This window comes from Electrophorus electricus, chromosome 8 (assembly GCF_041902795.1).
Source record: "Electrophorus electricus isolate QZ-2024a chromosome 8, ASM4190279v1, whole genome shotgun sequence".
NCBI classification, from domain to species: Eukaryota; Metazoa; Chordata; class Actinopteri; order Gymnotiformes; family Gymnotidae; genus Electrophorus; species Electrophorus electricus.
Window position 1 is genome coordinate 17,839,768 of NC_137504.1, and position 16,821 is coordinate 17,856,588.

Sequence of the window (16,821 nt, forward strand, 5' to 3'; positions counted from 1 at the left end):
TTAAGGCGAATATAAAGCTGTTTCATAGTGTGAAAAAGGTAAAGAACAGAGTTTCAAAGTAAAGATTCTTCTTATAATGCATTCCCTTTTAGTCTAAAACACAATCTCTTGCCCTGAAGCAGTGTTTAAGGTGAATACAAAGCTGTTTCAAGAAACAAAGCTGGTTCATAGTGAGAAAAAGGTAAAGAACAGAGTTTCAAAGTAAAGATTCTTCTTATAATGCAGTCTATTTTAGTCTAAAATACAATCTCTTGCCCTGAAACAGTGTTTAAGGTGAATACAAAGCTGTTTCAAAGCTGTTTCATGAAACAAAGCTGTTTCATAGTGAGAAAAAGGTAAAGAACAGAGTTTCAAAGTAAAGATTCTTCTTATAATGCAGTCTATTTTAGTCTAAAATACAATCTCTTGCCCTGAAACAGTGTTTAAGGTGAATATAAAGCTGTTTCATAGTGTGAAAAAGGTAAAGAACAGAGTTTCAAAGTAAAGATTCTTCTTATAATGCAGTCTATTTTAGTCTAAAACACAATCTCTTGCCCTGAAACAGTGTTTAAGGTGAATACAAAGCTGTTTCAAAGCTGTTTCATGAAACAAAGCTGTTTCATAGTGAGAAAAAGGTAAAGAACAGTTTCAAAGTAAAGATTCTTCTTATAATGCATTCCCTTTTAGTCTAAAACACAATCTCTTGCCCTGAAGCAGTGTTTAAGGTGAATACAAAGCTGTTTCATAGTGAGAAAAAGGTAAAGAACAGAGTTTCAAAGTAAAGATTCTTCTTATAATGCATTCCCTTTTAGTCTAAAACACAATCTTTTGCCCTGAAACAGTGTTTAAGGCGAATATAAAGCTGTTTCATAGTGAGAAAAAGGTAAAGAACAGAGTTTCAAAGTAAAGATTCTTCTTATAATGCAGTCTATTTTAGTCTAAAATACAATCTCTTGCCCTGAAACAGTGTTTAAGGTGAATACAAAGCTGTTTCATAGTGTGAAAAAGGTAAAGAACAGAGTTTCAAAGTAAAGATTCTTCTTATAATGCAGTCTATTTTAGTCTAAAACACAATCTCTTGCCCTGAAACAGTGTTTAAGGTGAATACAAAGCTGTTTCAAAGCTGTTTCATGAAACAAAGCTGTTTCATAGTGAGAAAAAGGTAAAGAACAGAGTTTCAAAGTAAAGATTCTTCTTATAATGCATTCCCTTTTAGTCTAAAACACAATCTCTTGCCCTGAAGCAGTGTTTAAGGTGAATACAAAGCTGTTTCATAGTGAGAAAAAGGTAAAGAACAGAGTTTCAAAGTAAAGATTCTTCTTATAATGCATTCCCTTTTAGTCTAAAACACAATCTTTTACCCTGAAACAGTGTTTAAGGCGAATATAAAGCTGTTTCATAGTGTGAAAAAGGTAAAGAACAGAGTTTCAAAGTAAAGATTCTTCTTACAATGCATTCCCTTTTAGTCTAAAACACAATCTCTTGCCCTGAAACAGTGTTTAAGCTGAATACAAAGCTGTTTCATAGTGTGAAAAAGGTAAAAAACAGAGTTTCAAAGTAAAGATTCTTCTTATAATGCAGTCTATTTTAGTCTAAAATACAATCTCTTGCCCTGAAACAGTGTTTAAGGTGAATATAAAGCTGTTTCATAGTGTGAAAAAGGTAAAGAACAGAGTTTCAAAGTAAAGATTCTTCTTATAATGCAGTCTATTTTAGTCTAAAACACAATCTCTTGCCCTGAAACAGTGTTTAAGGTGAATACAAAGCTGTTTCAAAGCTGTTTCATGAAACAAAGCTGTTTCATAGTGAGAAAAAGGTAAAGAACAGTTTCAAAGTAAAGATTCTTCTTATAATGCATTCCCTTTTAGTCTAAAACACAATCTCTTGCCCTGAAGCAGTGTTTAAGGTGAATACAAAGCTGTTTCATAGTGAGAAAAAGGTAAAGAACAGAGTTTCAAAGTAAAGATTCTTCTTATAATGCATTCCCTTTTAGTCTAAAACACAATCTTTTGCCCTGAAACAGTGTTTAAGGCGAATATAAAGCTGTTTCATAGTGAGAAAAAGGTAAAGAACAGAGTTTCAAAGTAAAGATTCTTCTTATAATGCAGTCTATTTTAGTCTAAAATACAATCTCTTGCCCTGAAACAGTGTTTAAGGTGAATACAAAGCTGTTTCCTAGTGTGAAAAAGGTAAAGAACAGAGTTTCAAAGTAAAGATTCTTCTTATAATGCAGTCTATTTTAGTCTAAAACACAATCTTTTGCCCTGAAACAGTGTTTAAGGTGAATACAAAGCTGTTTCAAAGCTGTTTCATGAAACAAAGCTGTTTCATAGTGAGAAAAAGGTAAAGAACAGAGTTTCAAAGTAAAGATTCTTCTTATAATGCATTCCCTTTTAGTCTAAAACACAATCTCTTGCCCTGAAGCAGTGTTTAAGGTGAATACAAAGCTGTTTCATAGTGAGAAAAAGGTAAAGAACAGAGTTTCAAAGTAAAGATTCTTCTTATAATGCATTCCCTTTTAGTCTAAAACACAATCTTTTGCCCTGAAACAGTGTTTAAGGCGAATATAAAGCTGTTTCATAGTGTGAAAAAGGTAAAGAACAGAGTTTCAAAGTAAAGATTCTTCTTACAATGCATTCCCTTTTAGTCTAAAACACAATCTCTTGCCCTGAAACAGTGTTTAAGGTGAATACAAAGCTGTTTCATAGTGTGAAAAAGGTAAAAAACAGAGTTTCAAAGTAAAGATTCTTCTTATAATGCATTCCCTTTTAGTCTAAAACACAATCTCTTGCCCTGAAGCAGTGTTTAAGGTGAATACAAAGCTGTTTCAAGAAACAAAGCTGGTTCATAGTGAGAAAAAGGTAAAGAACAGAGTTTCAAAGTAAAGATTCTTCTTATAATGCAGTCTATTTTAGTCTAAAATACAATCTCTTGCCCTGAAACAGTGTTTAAGGTGAATACAATGCTGTTTCAAAGCTGTTTCATGAAACAAAGCTGTTTCATAGTGAGAAAAAGGTAAAGAACAGAGTTTCAAAGTAAAGATTCTTCTTATAATGCAGTCTATTTTAGTCTAAAATACAATCTCTTGCCCTGAAACAGTGTTTAAGGTGAATATAAAGCTGTTTCATAGTGTGAAAAAGGTAAAGAACAGAGTTTCAAAGTAAAGATTCTTCTTATAATGCAGTCTATTTTAGTCTAAAACACAATCTCTTGCCCTGAAACAGTGTTTAAGGTGAATACAAAGCTGTTTCAAAGCTGTTTCATGAAACAAAGCTGTTTCATAGTGAGAAAAAGGTAAAGAACAGTTTCAAAGTAAAGATTCTTCTTATAATGCATTCCCTTTTAGTCTAAAACACAATCTCTTGCCCTGAAGCAGTGTTTAAGGTGAATACAAAGCTGTTTCATAGTGAGAAAAAGGTAAAGAACAGAGTTTCAAAGTAAATATTCTTCTTATAATGCATTCCCTTTTAGTCTAAAACACAATCTTTTGCCCTGAAACAGTGTTTAAGGCGAATATAAAGCTGTTTCATAGTGAGAAAAAGGTAAAGAACAGAGTTTCAAAGTAAAGATTCTTCTTATAATGCAGTCTATTTTAGTCTAAAATACAATCTCTTGCCCTGAAACAGTGTTTAAGGTGAATACAAAGCTGTTTCATAGTGTGAAAAAGGTAAAGAACAGAGTTTCAAAGTAAAGATTCTTCTTATAATGCATTCCCTTTTAGTCTAAAACACAATCTCTTGCCCTGAAGCAGTGTTTAAGGTGAATACAAAGCTGTTTCATAGTGAGAAAAAGGTAAAGAACAGAGTTTCAAAGTAAAGATTCTTCTTATAATGCATTCCCTTTTAGTCTAAAACACAATCTTTTACCCTGAAACAGTGTTTAAGGCGAATATAAAGCTGTTTCATAGTGTGAAAAAGGTAAAGAACAGAGTTTCAAAGTAAAGATTCTTCTTACAATGCATTCCCTTTTAGTCTAAAACACAATCTCTTGCCCTGAAACAGTGTTTAAGCTGAATACAAAGCTGTTTCATAGTGTGAAAAAGGTAAAGAACAGAGTTTCAAAGTAAAGATTCTTCTTATAATGCAGTCTATTTTAGTCTAAAACACAATCTCTTGCCCTGAAACAGTGTTTAAGGTGAATACAAAGCTGTTTCATAGTGAGAAAAAGGTAAAGAACAGAGTTTCAAAGTAAAGATTCTTCTTACAATGCATTCCCTTTTAGTCTAAAACACAATCTCTTGCCCTGAAACAGTGTTTAAGGTGAATACAAAGCTGTTTCAAAGCTGTTTCATGAAACAAAGCTGTTTCATAGTGAGAAAAAGGTAAAGAACAGAGTTTCAAAGTAAAGATTCTTCTTATAATGCATTCCCTTTTAGTCTAAAACACAATCTCTTGCCCTGAAGCAGTGTTTAAGGTGAATACAAAGCTGTTTCATAGTGAGAAAAAGGTAAAGAACAGAGTTTCAAAGTAAAGATTCTTCTTATAATGCATTCCCTTTTAGTCTAAAACACAATCTTTTGCCCTGAAACAGTGTTTAAGGCGAATATAAAGCTGTTTCATAGTGTGAAAAAGGTAAAGAACAGAGTTTCAAAGTAAAGATTCTTCTTACAATGCATTCCCTTTTAGTCTAAAACACAATCTCTTGCCCTGAAACAGTGTTTAAGGTGAATACAAAGCTGTTTCATAGTGTGAAAAAGGTAAAAAACAGAGTTTCAAAGTAAAGATTCTTCTTATAATGCATTCCCTTTTAGTCTAAAACACAACCTCTTGCCCTGAAACAGTGTTTAAGGCGAATATAAAGCTGTTTCATAGTGTGAAAAAGGTAAAGAACAGAGTTTCAAAGTAAAGATTCTTCTTATAATGCATTCCCTTTTAGTCTAAAACACAATCTCTTGCCCTGAAGCAGTGTTTAAGGTGAATACAAAGCTGTTTCAAGAAACAAAGCTGGTTCATAGTGAGAAAAAGGTAAAGAACAGAGTTTCAAAGTAAAGATTCTTCTTATAATGCAGTCTATTTTAGTCTAAAATACAATCTCTTGCCCTGAAACAGTGTTTAAGGTGAATACAAAGCTGTTTCAAAGCTGTTTCATGAAACAAAGCTGTTTCATAGTGAGAAAAAGGTAAAGAACAGAGTTTCAAAGTAAAGATTCTTCTTATAATGCAGTCTATTTTAGTCTAAAATACAATCTCTTGCCCTGAAACAGTGTTTAAGGTGAATATAAAGCTGTTTCATAGTGTGAAAAAGGTAAAGAACAGAGTTTCAAAGTAAAGATTCTTCTTATAATGCAGTCTATTTTAGTCTAAAACACAATCTCTTGCCCTGAAACAGTGTTTAAGGTGAATACAAAGCTGTTTCAAAGCTGTTTCATGAAACAAAGCTGTTTCATAGTGAGAAAAAGGTAAAGAACAGTTTCAAAGTAAAGATTCTTCTTATAATGCATTCCCTTTTAGTCTAAAACACAATCTCTTGCCCTGAAGCAGTGTTTAAGGTGAATATAAAGCTGTTTCATAGTGAGAAAAAGGTAAAGAACAGAGTTTCAAAGTAAAGATTCTTCTTATAATGCAGTCTATTTTAGTCTAAAATACAATCTCTTGCCCTGAAACAGTGTTTAAGGTGAATACAAAGCTGTTTCATAGTGTGAAAAAGGTAAAGAACAGAGTTTCAAAGTAAAGATTCTTCTTATAATGCAGTCTATTTTAGTCTAAAACACAATCTCTTGCCCTGAAACAGTGTTTAAGGTGAATACAAAGCTGTTTCAAAGCTGTTTCATGAAACAAAGCTGTTTCATAGTGAGAAAAAGGTAAAGAACAGAGTTTCAAAGTAAAGATTCTTCTTATAATGCATTCCCTTTTAGTCTAAAACACAATCTCTTGCCCTGAAGCAGTGTTTAAGGTGAATACAAAGCTGTTTCATAGTGAGAAAAAGGTAAAGAACAGAGTTTCAAAGTAAAGATTCTTCTTATAATGCATTCCCTTTTAGTCTAAAACACAATCTTTTACCCTGAAACAGTGTTTAAGCTGAATACAAAGCTGTTTCATAGTGTGAAAAAGGTAAAGAACAGAGTTTCAAAGTAAAGATTCTTCTTACAATGCATTCCCTTTTAGTCTAAAACACAACCTCTTGCCCTGAAACAGTGTTTAAGGCGAATATAAAGCTGTTTCATAGTGTGAAAAAGGTAAAGAACAGAGTTTCAAAGTAAAGATTCTTCTTATAATGCATTCCCTTTTAGTCTAAAACACAATCTCTTGCCCTGAAGCAGTGTTTAAGGTGAATACAAAGCTGTTTCAAGAAACAAAGCTGGTTCATAGTGAGAAAAAGGTAAAGAACAGAGTTTCAAAGTAAAGATTCTTCTTATAATGCAGTCTATTTTAGTCTAAAATATAATCTCTTGCCCTGAAACAGTGTTTAAGGTGAATACAAAGCTGTTTCATAGTGTGAAAAAGGTAAAGAACAGAGTTTCAAAGTAAAGATTCTTCTTATAATGCAGTCTATTTTAGTCTAAAACACAATCTTTTGCCCTGAAACAGTGTTTAAGGTGAATACAAAGCTGTTTCAAAGCTGTTTCATGAAACAAAGCTGTTTCATAGTGAGAAAAAGGTAAAGAACAGAGTTTCAAAGTAAAGATTCTTCTTATAATGCATTCCCTTTTAGTCTAAAACACAATCTCTTGCCCTGAAGCAGTGTTTAAGGTGAATACAAAGCTGTTTCATAGTGAGAAAAAGGTAAAGAACAGAGTTTCAAAGTAAAGATTCTTCTTATAATGCATTCCCTTTTAGTCTAAAACACAATCTTTTGCCCTGAAACAGTGTTTAAGGCGAATATAAAGCTGTTTCATAGTGTGAAAAAGGTAAAGAACAGAGTTTCAAAGTAAAGATTCTTCTTACAATGCATTCCCTTTTAGTCTAAAACACAATCTCTTGCCCTGAAGCAGTGTTTAAGGTGAATACAAAGCTGTTTCATAGTGTGAAAAAGGTAAAAAACAGAGTTTCAAAGTAAAGATTCTTCTTATAATGCAGTCTATTTTAGTCTAAAATACAATCTCTTGCCCTGAAACAGTGTTTAAGGTGAATACAAAGCTGTTTCATAGTGTGAAAAAGGTAAAGAACAGAGTTTCAAAGTAAAGATTCTTCTTATAATGCAGTCTATTTTAGTCTAAAACACAATCTCTTGCCCTGAAACAGTGTTTAAGGTGAATACAAAGCTGTTTCAAAGCTGTTTCATGAAACAAAGCTGTTTCATAGTGAGAAAAAGGTAAAGAACAGAGTTTCAAAGTAAAGATTCTTCTTATAATGCATTCCCTTTTAGTCTAAAACACAATCTCTTGCCCTGAAGCAGTGTTTAAGGTGAATACAAAGCTGTTTCATAGTGAGAAAAAGGTAAAGAACAGAGTTTCAAAGTAAAGATTCTTCTTATAATGCATTCCCTTTTAGTCTAAAACACAATCTTTTACCCTGAAACAGTGTTTAAGGCGAATATAAAGCTTTTTCATAGTGTGAAAAAGGTAAAGAACAGAGTTTCAAAGTAAAGATTCTTCTTACAATGCATTCCCTTTTAGTCTAAAACACAATCTCTTGCCCTGAAACAGTGTTTAAGCTGAATACAAAGCTGTTTCATAGTGTGAAAAAGGTAAAAAACAGAGTTTCAAAGTAAAGATTCTTCTTATAATGCAGTCTATTTTAGTCTAAAATACAATCTCTTGCCCTGAAACAGTGTTTAAGGTGAATATAAAGCTGTTTCATAGTGTGAAAAAGGTAAAGAACAGAGTTTCAAAGTAAAGATTCTTCTTATAATGCAGTCTATTTTAGTCTAAAACACAATCTCTTGCCCTGAAACAGTGTTTAAGGTGAATACAAAGCTGTTTCAAAGCTGTTTCATGAAACAAAGCTGTTTCATAGTGAGAAAAAGGTAAAGAACAGTTTCAAAGTAAAGATTCTTCTTATAATGCATTCCCTTTTCGTCTAAAACACAATCTTTTGCCCTGAAACAGTGTTGAAGGCGAATATAAAGCTGTTTCATAGTGAGAAAAAGGTAAAGAACAGAGTTTCAAAGTAAAGATTCTTCTTATAATGCAGTCTATTTTAGTCTAAAATACAATCTCTTGCCCTGAAACAGTGTTTAAGGTGAATACAAAGCTGTTTCATAGTGTGAAAAAGGTAAAGAACAGAGTTTCAAAGTAAAGATTCTTCTTATAATGCAGTCTATTTTAGTCTAAAACACAATCTCTTGCCCTGAAACAGTGTTTAAGGTGAATACAAAGCTGTTTCAAAGCTGTTTCATGAAACAAAGCTGTTTCATAGTGAGAAAAAGGTAAAGAACAGAGTTTCAAAGTAAAGATTCTTCTTATAATGCATTCCCTTTTAGTCTAAAACACAATCTCTTGCCCTGAAGCAGTGTTTAAGGTGAATACAAAGCTGTTTCATAGTGAGAAAAAGGTAAAGAACAGAGTTTCAAAGTAAAGATTCTTCTTATAATGCATTCCCTTTTAGTCTAAAACACAATCTTTTGCCCTGAAACAGTGTTTAAGGCGAATATAAAGCTGTTTCATAGTGTGAAAAAGGTAAAGAACAGAGTTTCAAAGTAAAGATTCTTCTTATAATGCAGTCTATTTTAGTCTAAAACACAATCTTTTGCCCTGAAACAGTGTTTAAGGCGAATATAAAGCTGTTTCATAGTGTGAAAAAGGTAAAGAACAGAGTTTCAAAGTAAAGATTCTTCTTATAATGCAGTCTATTTTAGTCTAAAATACAATCTCTTGCCCTGAAACAGTGTTTAAGGTGAATATAAAGCTGTTTCATAGTGTGAAAAAGGTAAAGAACAGAGTTTCAAAGTAAAGATTCTTCTTATAATGCAGTCTATTTTAGTCTAAAACACAATCTCTTGCCCTGAAACAGTGTTTAAGGTGAATACAAAGCTGTTTCAAAGCTGTTTCATGAAACAAAGCTGTTTCATAGTGAGAAAAAGGTAAAGAACAGTTTCAAAGTAAAGATTCTTCTTATAATGCATTCCCTTTTAGTCTAAAACACAATCTCTTGCCCTGAAGCAGTGTTTAAGGTGAATACAAAGCTGTTTCATAGTGAGAAAAAGGTAAAGAACAGAGTTTCAAAGTAAAGATTCTTCTTATAATGCATTCCCTTTTAGTCTAAAACACAATCTTTTGCCCTGAAACAGTGTTTAAGGCGAATATAAAGCTGTTTCATAGTGAGAAAAAGGTAAAGAACAGAGTTTCAAAGTAAAGATTCTTCTTACAATGCATTCCCTTTTAGTCTAAAACACAATCTCTTGTCCTGATGCAGTGTTTAAGTTGAATATAAAGCTGTTTCATAGTGAGAAAAAGGTAAAGAACAGAGTTTCAAAGTAAAGATTCTTCTTATAATGCAGTCTATTTTAGTCTAAAACACAATCTCTTGCCCTGAAGCAGTGTTTAAGTTGAATATAAAGCTTTTTCATAGTGAGAAAAAGGTAAAAAACAGAGTTTCAAAGTAAAGATTCTTCTTATAATGCATTCCCTTTTAGTCTAAAACACAATCGCTTGCCCTGAAACAGTGTTTAAGGTGAATACAAAGCTGTTTCATAGTGTGAAAAAGGTAAAGAACAGAGTTTCAAAGTAAAGATTCTTCTTACAATGCATTCCCTTTTAGTCTAAAACACAATCTCTTGCCCTGATGCAGTGTTTAAGTTGAATATAAAGCTGTTTCATAGTGAGAAAAAGGTAAAGAACAGAGTTTCAAAGTAAAGATTCTTCTTATAATGCAGTCTATTTTAGTCTAAAATACAATCTTTTGCCCTGAAACAGTGTTTAAGGTGAATACAAAGCTGTTTCATAGTGTGAAAAAGGTAAAGAACAGAGTTTCAAAGTAAAGATTCTTCTTATAATGCATTCCCTTTTAGTCTAAAACACAATCTCTTGCCCTGAAGCAGTGTTTAAGGTGAATACAAAGCTGTTTCATAGTGAGAAAAAGGTAAAGAACAGAGTTTCAAAGTAAAGATTCTTCTTACAATGCATTCCCTTTTAGTCTAAAACACAATCTCTTGCCCTGAAACAGTGTTTAAGGTGAATACAAAGCTGTTTCAAAGCTGTTTCATGAAACAAAGCTGGTTCACAGTGAGAAAAAGGTAAAGAACAGTTTCAAAGTAAAGATTCTTCTTATAATGCAGTCTATTTTAGTCTAAAATACAATCTCTTGCCCTGAAACAGTGTTTAAGGCGAATACAAAGCTGTTTAAAAGGTAAAGAACAGAGTTTCAAAGTAAACATTCTTCTTATAATGCATTCCCTTTTAGTTGTTCAGTTTGGTTAAAAACAATATTTCTTACTCTGAAACTATGTATAAGCCAATTATAATGCGTGGAAACGTTGCCTCCTTGTGGTTAGAGGTGTAAAAACAGAGTTGCAATTACTTTCAAGGGTCACATTAGAACCATGTTAAAACAAATTGTTCTCCCCTGGATAAACTCTTTTCACTTGAAATATGTGTTTTCTTAGGATATTGTAAGTTATTCAGTTTGGTTAAAAACAAGATGTCTTGCTCTGAAATGGTGTATAAGCTGATTACAATGCATAGAAGCCCTGTTTCTTTTTGGTTAGAGGTGTACAAACAGAGTTGCAATTACTTTAATTGGTCATATTACAAACAACTTGATCTCCCCTTGTTATAAACTCTTTTCATTTGAAATATGTGTTTTCTTAACATATTGTAAGTTATTCAGTTTGGTTAAAAACAAGATGTCTAGCTCTGAAACAGTAAGTTGAATACAAAGCTGTTTCAAAGCTGTTTCATGAAACAAAGCTGTTTCATAGTGAGAAAAAGGTAAAGAACAGAGTTTCAAAGTAAAGATTCTTCTTATAATGCAGTCTATTTTAGTCTAAAACACAATCTCTTGCCCTGAAACAGTGTTTAAGGTGAATACAAAGCTGTTTCATAGTGTGAAAAAGGTAAAGAACAGAGTTTCAAAGTAAAGATTCTTCTTATAATGCAGTCTATTTTAGTCTAAAACACAATCTCTTGCCCTGAAACAGTGTTTAAGGTGAATACAAAGCTGTTTCAAAGCTGTTTCATGAAACAAAGCTGTTTCATAGTGAGAAAAAGGTAAAGAACAGAGTTTCAAAGTAAAGATTCTTCTTATAATGCATTCCCTTTTAGTCTAAAACACAATCTCTTGCCCTGAAGCAGTGTTTAAGGTGAATACAAAGCTGTTTCATAGTGAGAAAAAGGTAAAGAACAGAGTTTCAAAGTAAAGATTCTTCTTATAATGCATTCCCTTTTAGTCTAAAACACAATCTTTTGCCCTGAAACAGTGTTTAAGGCGAATATAAAGCTGTTTCATAGTGTGAAAAAGGTAAAGAACAGAGTTTCAAAGTAAAGATTCTTCTTATAATGCAGTCTATTTTAGTCTAAAACACAATCTTTTGCCCTGAAACAGTGTTTAAGGCGAATATAAAGCTGTTTCATAGTGTGAAAAAGGTAAAGAACAGAGTTTCAAAGTAAAGATTCTTCTTATAATGCAGTCTATTTTAGTCTAAAATACAATCTCTTGCCCTGAAACAGTGTTTAAGGTGAATATAAAGCTGTTTCATAGTGTGAAAAAGGTAAAGAACAGAGTTTCAAAGTAAAGATTCTTCTTATAATGCAGTCTATTTTAGTCTAAAACACAATCTCTTGCCCTGAAACAGTGTTTAAGGTGAATACAAAGCTGTTTCAAAGCTGTTTCATGAAACAAAGCTGTTTCATAGTGAGAAAAAGGTAAAGAACAGTTTCAAAGTAAAGATTCTTCTTATAATGCATTCCCTTTTAGTCTAAAACACAATCTCTTGCCCTGAAGCAGTGTTTAAGGTGAATACAAAGCTGTTTCATAGTGAGAAAAAGGTAAAGAACAGAGTTTCAAAGTAAAGATTCTTCTTATAATGCATTCCCTTTTAGTCTAAAACACAATCTTTTGCCCTGAAACAGTGTTTAAGGCGAATATAAAGCTGTTTCATAGTGAGAAAAAGGTAAAGAACAGAGTTTCAAAGTAAAGATTCTTCTTACAATGCATTCCCTTTTAGTCTAAAACACAATCTCTTGTCCTGATGCAGTGTTTAAGTTGAATATAAAGCTGTTTCATAGTGAGAAAAAGGTAAAGAACAGAGTTTCAAAGTAAAGATTCTTCTTATAATGCAGTCTATTTTAGTCTAAAACACAATCTCTTGCCCTGAAGCAGTGTTTAAGTTGAATATAAAGCTTTTTCATAGTGAGAAAAAGGTAAAAAACAGAGTTTCAAAGTAAAGATTCTTCTTATAATGCATTCCCTTTTAGTCTAAAACACAATCGCTTGCCCTGAAACAGTGTTTAAGGTGAATACAAAGCTGTTTCATAGTGTGAAAAAGGTAAAGAACAGAGTTTCAAAGTAAAGATTCTTCTTACAATGCATTCCCTTTTAGTCTAAAACACAATCTCTTGCCCTGATGCAGTGTTTAAGTTGAATATAAAGCTGTTTCATAGTGAGAAAAAGGTAAAGAACAGAGTTTCAAAGTAAAGATTCTTCTTATAATGCAGTCTATTTTAGTCTAAAATACAATCTTTTGCCCTGAAACAGTGTTTAAGGTGAATACAAAGCTGTTTCATAGTGTGAAAAAGGTAAAGAACAGAGTTTCAAAGTAAAGATTCTTCTTATAATGCATTCCCTTTTAGTCTAAAACACAATCTCTTGCCCTGAAGCAGTGTTTAAGGTGAATACAAAGCTGTTTCATAGTGAGAAAAAGGTAAAGAACAGAGTTTCAAAGTAAAGATTCTTCTTACAATGCATTCCCTTTTAGTCTAAAACACAATCTCTTGCCCTGAAACAGTGTTTAAGGTGAATACAAAGCTGTTTCAAAGCTGTTTCATGAAACAAAGCTGGTTCACAGTGAGAAAAAGGTAAAGAACAGTTTCAAAGTAAAGATTCTTCTTATAATGCAGTCTATTTTAGTCTAAAATACAATCTCTTGCCCTGAAACAGTGTTTAAGGCGAATACAAAGCTGTTTAAAAGGTAAAGAACAGAGTTTCAAAGTAAACATTCTTCTTATAATGCATTCCCTTTTAGTTGTTCAGTTTGGTTAAAAACAATATTTCTTACTCTGAAACTATGTATAAGCCAATTATAATGCGTGGAAACGTTGCCTCCTTGTGGTTAGAGGTGTAAAAACAGAGTTGCAATTACTTTCAAGGGTCACATTAGAACCATGTTAAAACAAATTGTTCTCCCCTGGATAAACTCTTTTCACTTGAAATATGTGTTTTCTTAGGATATTGTAAGTTATTCAGTTTGGTTAAAAACAAGATGTCTTGCTCTGAAATGGTGTATAAGCTGATTACAATGCATAGAAGCCCTGTTTCTTTTTGGTTAGAGGTGTACAAACAGAGTTGCAATTACTTTAATTGGTCATATTACAAACAACTTGATCTCCCCTTGTTATAAACTCTTTTCATTTGAAATATGTGTTTTCTTAACATATTGTAAGTTATTCAGTTTGGTTAAAAACAAGATGTCTAGCTCTGAAACAGTAAGTTGAATACAAAGCTGTTTCAAAGCTGTTTCATGAAACAAAGCTGTTTCATAGTGAGAAAAAGGTAAAGAACAGAGTTTCAAAGTAAAGATTCTTCTTATAATGCAGTCTATTTTAGTCTAAAACACAATCTCTTGCCCTGAAACAGTGTTTAAGGTGAATACAAAGCTGTTTCATAGTGAGAAAAAGGTAAAGAACAGAGTTTCAAAGTAAAGATTCTTCTTACAATGCATTCCCTTTTAGTCTAAAACACAATCTCTTGCCCTGAAGTAGTGTTTAAGGTGAATACAAAGCTGTTTCAAAGCTGTTTCATGAAACAAAGCTGTTTCATAGTGTGAAAAAGGTAAAAAACAGTTTCAAAGTAAAGATTCTTCTTATAATGCATTACCTTTTAGTCTAAAACACAATCTCTTGCCCTGAAGCAGTGTTTAAGGTGAATACAAAGCTGTTTCATAGTGTGAAAAAGGTAAAGAACAGAGTTTCAAAGTAAAGATTCTTCTTACAATGCATTCCCTTTTAGTCTAAAACACAATCTCTTGCCCTGAAACAGTGTTTAAGGTGAATACAAAGCTGTTTCATAGTGTGAAAAAGGTAAAAAACAGAGTTTCAAAGTAAAGATTCTTCTTATAATGCAGTCTATTTTAGTCTAAAATACAATCTCTTGCCCTGAAACAGTGTTTAAGGTGAATACAAAGCTGTTTCATAGTGTGAAAAAGGTAAAGAACAGAGTTTCAAAGTAAAGATTCTTCTTATAATGCAGTCTATTTTAGTCTAAAACACAATCTCTTGCCCTGAAACAGTGTTTAAGGTGAATACAAAGCTGTTTCATAGTGTGAAAAAGGTAAAGAACAGAGTTTCAAAGTAAATATTCTTCTTATAATGCATTCCCTTTTAGTCTAAAACACAACCTCTTGCCCTGAAACAGTGTTTAAGGTGAATACAAAGCTGTTTCATAGTGTGAAAAAGGTAAAAAACAGAGTTTCAAAGTAAAGATTCTTCTTATAATGCAGTCTATTTTAGTCTAAAATACAATCTCTTGCCCTGAAACAGTGTTTAAGGTGAATACAAAACTGTTTCATAGTGTGAAAAAGGTAAAGAACAGAGTTTCAAAGTAAAGATTCTTCTTATAATGCAGTCTATTTTAGTCTAAAACACAATCTCTTGCCCTGAAACAGTGTTTAAGGTGAATACAAAGCTGTTTCAAAGCTGTTTCATGAAACAAAGCTGTTTCATAGTGAGAAAAAGGTAAAGAACAGAGTTTCAAAGTAAAGATTCTTCTTATAATGCATTCCCTTTTAGTCTAAAACACAATCTCTTGCCCTGAAGCAGTGTTTAAGGTGAATACAAAGCTGTTTCATAGTGAGAAAAAGGTAAAGAACAGAGTTTCAAAGTAAAGATTCTTCTTATAATGCATTCCCTTTTAGTCTAAAACACAATCTTTTACCCTGAAACAGTGTTTAAGGCGAATATAAAGCTGTTTCATAGTGTGAAAAAGGTAAAGAACAGAGTTTCAAAGTAAAGATTCTTCTTACAATGCATTCCCTTTTAGTCTAAAACACAATCTCTTGCCCTGAAACAGTGTTTAAGCTGAATACAAAGCTGTTTCATAGTGTGAAAAAGGTAAAGAACAGAGTTTCAAAGTAAAGATTCTTCTTATAATGCAGTCTATTTTAGTCTAAAACACAATCTCTTGCCCTGAAACAGTGTTTAAGGTGAATACAAAGCTGTTTCATAGTGAGAAAAAGGTAAAGAACAGAGTTTCAAAGTAAAGATTCTTCTTACAATGCATTCCCTTTTAGTCTAAAACACAATCTCTTGCCCTGAAACAGTGTTTAAGGTGAATACAAAGCTGTTTCAAAGCTGTTTCATGAAACAAAGCTGTTTCATAGTGAGAAAAAGGTAAAGAACAGAGTTTCAAAGTAAAGATTCTTCTTATAATGCATTCCCTTTTAGTCTAAAACACAATCTCTTGCCCTGAAGCAGTGTTTAAGGTGAATACAAAGCTGTTTCATAGTGAGAAAAAGGTAAAGAACAGAGTTTCAAAGTAAAGATTCTTCTTATAATGCATTCCCTTTTAGTCTAAAACACAATCTTTTGCCCTGAAACAGTGTTTAAGGCGAATATAAAGCTGTTTCATAGTGTGAAAAAGGTAAAGAACAGAGTTTCAAAGTAAAGATTCTTCTTACAATGCATTCCCTTTTAGTCTAAAACACAATCTCTTGCCCTGAAACAGTGTTTAAGGTGAATACAAAGCTGTTTCATAGTGTGAAAAAGGTAAAAAACAGAGTTTCAAAGTAAAGATTCTTCTTATAATGCATTCCCTTTTAGTCTAAAACACAACCTCTTGCCCTGAAACAGTGTTTAAGGCGAATATAAAGCTGTTTCATAGTGTGAAAAAGGTAAAGAACAGAGTTTCAAAGTAAAGATTCTTCTTATAATGCATTCCCTTTTAGTCTAAAACACAATCTCTTGCCCTGAAGCAGTGTTTAAGGTGAATACAAAGCTGTTTCAAGAAACAAAGCTGGTTCATAGTGAGAAAAAGGTAAAGAACAGAGTTTCAAAGTAAAGATTCTTCTTATAATGCAGTCTATTTTAGTCTAAAATACAATCTCTTGCCCTGAAACAGTGTTTAAGGTGAATACAAAGCTGTTTCAAAGCTGTTTCATGAAACAAAGCTGTTTCATAGTGAGAAAAAGGTAAAGAACAGAGTTTCAAAGTAAAGATTCTTCTTATAATGCAGTCTATTTTAGTCTAAAATACAATCTCTTGCCCTGAAACAGTGTTTAAGGTGAATATAAAGCTGTTTCATAGTGTGAAAAAGGTAAAGAACAGAGTTTCAAAGTAAAGATTCTTCTTATAATGCAGTCTATTTTAGTCTAAAACACAATCTCTTGCCCTGAAACAGTGTTTAAGGTGAATACAAAGCTGTTTCAAAGCTGTTTCATGAAACAAAGCTGTTTCATAGTGAGAAAAAGGTAAAGAACAGTTTCAAAGTAAAGATTCTTCTTATAATGCATTCCCTTTTAGTCTAAAACACAATCTCTTGCCCTGAAGCAGTGTTTAAGGTGAATACAAAGCTGTTTCATAGTGAGAAAAAGGTAAAGAACAGAGTTTCAAAGTAAAGATTCTTCTTATAATGCATTCCCTTTTAGTCTAAAACACAATCTTTTGCCCTGAAACAGTGTTTAAGGCGAATATAAAGCTGTTTCATAGTGAGAAAAAGGTAAAGAACAGAGTTTCAAAGTAAAGATTCTTCTTATAATGCAGTCTATTTTAGTCTAAAATACAATCTCTTGCCCTGAAACAGTGTTTAAGGTGAAT